Raw genomic sequence first — 4,900 nt, 5'->3', positions numbered from 1 at the left:
ACATCCTGCCAAATTCCAGCTGCGCTAATTGTATTGTGTTCACAGAGCTCACAAGCTATCAGAAAGTTGTATGGCAACCACCTCCGGCGCCAAATAGAACTGGCAGACATAGACATTCATTACAAGAAGAAAAAGATGGAAAATCTTGCACTGGAGTCCGAAATAATAAAGAGGACAATTAGGAAACTGGACCTTGAAATAAAAAAACTTGAGGGAGGTGAGATATGCCTTCAATGTACACTGTATGCTAACTGTAACACAAATGTATTAATCATTATTTGTATTTCCTCCCCCAGCTCCAAGAAGATGACACAGCTCAAAATAAAAATTAGGTATATTCTCGTAAAGTCAAGTGAGCCATGACATATGAGCTCTTATTGTGAGCACACAGGACGGTGGCATCTATCTAAGGTTTTTTTTATTTTCCCAGCAATCAGTACAACCAAGTCATCGTTATAAGGCATCGCCCTCTTTTGCCCACCCCCCCCAGCACCAGGTGTGGCCACTAGCCTATATGAAGGCCCAAAATTGTGTGTTCCTTTCTGCTCTGACAATGGCATGCCCATTCGTGCGAGATGTGGTGGATGAAGAAGCACTTGTGCTGAGGAGAGCCTTCAGGCGAGAAAGGGTCTTCAGGGACCGGTTGGACCCACTGGCCTTCCCTGACGACCATCTATATGAAAGATACAGGTTTTCTGCAGATGGCATCAGGTATCTATGCAGACTACTGGGTCCCAGGATTAAGCACCGCACTGCACGGAGCCATGCACTGAGTGTGGAGCAAATGGTTTGTGTGGCCTTGCGCTTTTTGCTAGTGGAGCCTTCCTGTACTCAGTGGGGGATGCAGAACAGCTGAACAAGGCCACAATTTGCCGCACAATAAGGAGTGTGTGTCTGGCTATCAAAGCATTAGCAGATGTCTTCATCTCCTTCCTGGCCACAGAAGACTCTGTGACATCAAAGAGGAGTTCTATAGGATTGCAGGTAAGAGGATCTACAAATTACAGGACAACTGTTAACACATAGTAGGATACTCATTACTTTGTGTGACAGGTTTCCCCAATGTCATTGGTGCAGTGGACTGCACACACATAAGGATAAAAGCCCCCTCAGGTGCCCATGAGGCCGATTTTGTGAATAGGAAATCCTTTCACAGCATTAATGTTCAGGTGAACATAACTTTTTGATATTGTCCATTGACGAACACTCTGCATTGCCAGTGATGTGCATTGATTGGTGTAATATTCCTCATCTTATGATTTCAGATGGTCTGCAATGCTGACTGTGTGATCAGCAATGTTGTGGCAAAATGGCCTGGCTCAGTCCATGACTCCAGAATCTTTCGGGCCTCTGAAATCTATCAGTGCCTATCACAAGGTAAGCCACACAACCCCTATTTATAACCATCATGGCTGTGTCAAGAATATCACTGTGTTTATGAGGTAGTAATAATGAGATTTTGTGTTGACAGGTGAATTCTCTGGTGTGTTGCTGGGAGACAGGGGGTATGGCTGCCAGCCTTTTCTCCTGACACCTTTCACAGACCCCCAGGAAGCACAGCAGGCCTACAACCATGCCCATGCCAGGACCAGGGCCAGAGTTGAAATGACCTTTGGCCTCCTGAAGGCACGCTTTCACTGCCTTCACAAATTAAGGGTCAGCCCTGTTAGGGCATGTGATATTACTGTGGCTTGTGCTGTCCTCCACAATGTGGCCTGCCTGAGGAAGGAGAGGGCCCCCAGAGTGCCACCAGCCATGGACTGGGACAATCCGGCAATCTTCCCTGATGACGACAGTGGTCGGCTGCTGAGGGACCAATATGTGTTGAATTATTTTAGTTAGTATGTGTGCTTTCAATTTTGGTTAAATATGTCCTGCGGTGGCAGAGGAATTTGGGTTTTTTGGGTTCGTTTTTTTACGAATTTGGCCTCTTATGATGTTTGTGCGGTATACTGTGTGTAATACAAGGCTGCAGGGAGGCTACTGCATCCATTCATTTGTCTGTTCAGTTGATGTGTATGGATTTGTCCTGCATTTATTTTAGTGTGCAGACATGCAGGGTGTGTTATATACAGACCTTTGAATGTGTATGTATCATTTTGTATAATATGCTTGGATTCTGTGCTTTCCATCTTGTAGAGTCACTGTGACTTCAGTTTCGAAAGGAGCTGATGGTTTACCTGCTTTGTTTTGTCCTTATTCAATAAAGGAACATAATGTTACACATTGTGTTTTTATATTCATATGGAATGTGTATTTGTTTATATGACAGAGTACTAGGGCCACACTGAAGAAAAAGGATAAAGTCATACATTTATGAGGCTGGTTCTTTCTGCAGAAAAGCTACATATTGTTTTTACAGTTTTGATACTTATGACAATGTGATACTTAATATTCTGGCACATCAGCATGTCTTTGTTTATGAAACCATACTGAAGTACAATTTCACGAAATGCCCCGCATCTGTCATTTTAACAACTGTCCTCCTTTAAAACAACTGGTTACAATATTATGACTTGTCTTTTTTTTCCCTCTGTGGCCCTAATATTCTATCATTTTATATATAGTCTATGGGAAACTGTAAATTATCTAATGATAGCAACATCTAAAAATCATTTTTTTATCCAAAATCATTGAAATTAATGATCACAAACGTTTAAATAATGACAGTGGGTCTAGTTATATGTGATAATGTATAGTGAGCAGTGAAATAACTATTGGTTTCCATTTGTGGTGACTGCTGACTGACATTAGGGATGAGATTAAATAGATCCTGGAATTTAGCCTGGTCTGGAGCAGGCTAGCTCCACAGAATAAATCTCCATGGGAATTTATACCATAACATATCCTCCTGCCCCCTATCCATCTTTAGTGCAACCAGATTACGGATCAATTGAGCCAGGATCACCAAGATATCCTGGCTTAATCCCTTATCCTAGTTTTGTGCAACAGGCCCCAGGTGAGCCTCCTGTTGTTTGTGGTTGTTTTTTGTTTTATTTTTGAAAAAGGGAGATTTTTAGTTTTTTATTTTATAATAGAACATTGTTAATTTTGTTTAGTTTAAATGTAAGGGGTTTAGGGGACTTTGTTAAGAGGAGGGCGGTTTTTAGTTTTTTAGAAGGGGTGGGTTTTGACGTTTGTTTTTTGCAGGAGGTTCACCTGAGGGATGGAGGGGATGTCAAAAGGTTTAGGAGAGAGTGGGATAAGGGTTATTCGTTGTGGGGCATAGGAGGGGTGCACTCAACGGGGGTAGGGATATTGTTTGGAAATAGAGAGGTTGTTGTAGAGAGCACTTTTGTTGTAGTACAGGGGAGAGTTTTGGGTGTAGATATCACATATAGGGATATTAGATATAGGTTATTTGGGGTGTATGGGCCACAGGTGGCGGCAGACAGGAGGGAGATGGTGGACTGTCTGGCGCCCCTGTGTGTCACAAATAGGCACTTAGTGATAGGAGGTGATTTTAATATAGATTTGGGGATAGGGGGAGACAGTAGTGCAGGCGCCATCACCGGGCTAATGGCTTGCCATGGCCTGGTTGATGGTGGCCTGCACACTACTCCGGCAATGGTCGGTCCCACATGGCGCAACTCCAGGGGGGTTGCGCGGAGGCTCGACTATATTTTTGTATCTAGGTCTTTGGGTCGGTTGTCTGGGCGGCTGTTGCCTGTCTTCTTTTCGGACCATGACGGGGTGCTCCTGCAGGTGGGGTCGCCAGTCTGCCTCTTCGGTAGGGGGTACTGGAAACTAGATCGGGATTTACTGGATGAGCAGGTGTTTGTTAATGCTGTCACAGGGGTGTTTCGGAGGCTTGAAGGCCTCCGGCCCATGTGTGGGGGGGTGTTAGAGTGGTGGGATATAGTAAAGGTAAGGATTAGGGCCTTTATTATAGGATATGGTAAGAGGAAGAAAAGGGAGGAAAGGAGGGAGGTAGATCATATCCAAAGGTTGCTCGAACTTGAGTACGAGGCAGGCAACCTCGGCGGTTCGATTGACTGGGAGAGATCCACAGCCCTGAAGGCGCAGCTCAGGGAGCTGCAGGAGCTGAAGGCTCGAGCTTTCCTGGAGCGTGCACATAGTGGCTTTTTAGAACATAATGAGACTTGTTCCGCTATGTTCTTTAAGTCGGTTTGGGCAAGGCAGAGTAGGAAGGTAATGCATGGAGTTAGAAAAGAAGATGGTAGTGTAGTAAGTAAACCAGAGGAGATGGTCAGGGTGACAACTGATCATTTCCGAGGTTTATTTAAGGAAAGGGAAATAGATGTAGAGCAGGGAAATGTGTTTTTAGAACACTTGTCCTGGCGGCTGCCGGAGGACATTAGAGACGTGATGGAGGCCCAGATCTCACTAGAAGAGGTTGAGAGCGCTCTTAGGAGGATCGGAAAAGGGAAGGTGCCTGGGATGGATGGGCTGGGCTGCCGGCTGATTTTTACCTCAAGTTTTGGGGTATACTTGGACCAGTGGTTCTCGAAGTCTTGAAGGCCATCCTTGAGACGGGGGTCCCAGGGGGATCAATGGCTGTTGGTGTGCTGTCACTTCTGTATAAGAAGGGGGAAGCAACAGACCTTGGCAACTGGCGGCCATTGACCATGCTGTGTGTTGATTACAAGTTGCTTGCAAAGGTCCTGGCGGACCGGTTGCGCACAGCCCTTCCCTACGTCGTCCATGAGGACCAGACGTGCGGGGTAGAGGGCCGCTCTATTAGATGGAACCTTCAGTTGATCAGGGATTCCATCGCTTGGGTTGAAGATAGAGGTCTGCCTTTAATGGTGGCAGCGCTTGATCAGGCGAAAGCATTTGATCGCGTGAATAGATCGTTTCTATTCAGGGTGTTAGGTAGATTAGGATTGGGGGAGAAGTATATAGGATGGATCCGTACTTTATATGTCGGAGCGGGGTG

The 4,900-nt window shown here is 45.4% G+C and overlaps 1 pseudogene; it reads left to right on the top strand.

Annotated features, from left to right (window-relative positions):
• The first annotated feature begins 212 nt into the window (after positions 1-212).
• Positions 213-2,829, top strand: LOC127932272 (putative nuclease HARBI1; annotated as a pseudogene).
• Positions 2,830-4,900: the final 2,071 nt, after the last annotated feature.

Source organism: Oncorhynchus keta, chromosome 10 (assembly GCF_023373465.1).
Source record: "Oncorhynchus keta strain PuntledgeMale-10-30-2019 chromosome 10, Oket_V2, whole genome shotgun sequence".
In the NCBI taxonomy this organism is placed as follows: domain Eukaryota; kingdom Metazoa; phylum Chordata; class Actinopteri; order Salmoniformes; family Salmonidae; genus Oncorhynchus; species Oncorhynchus keta.
This window is presented reverse-complemented; position numbering and strand designations above follow the sequence as displayed.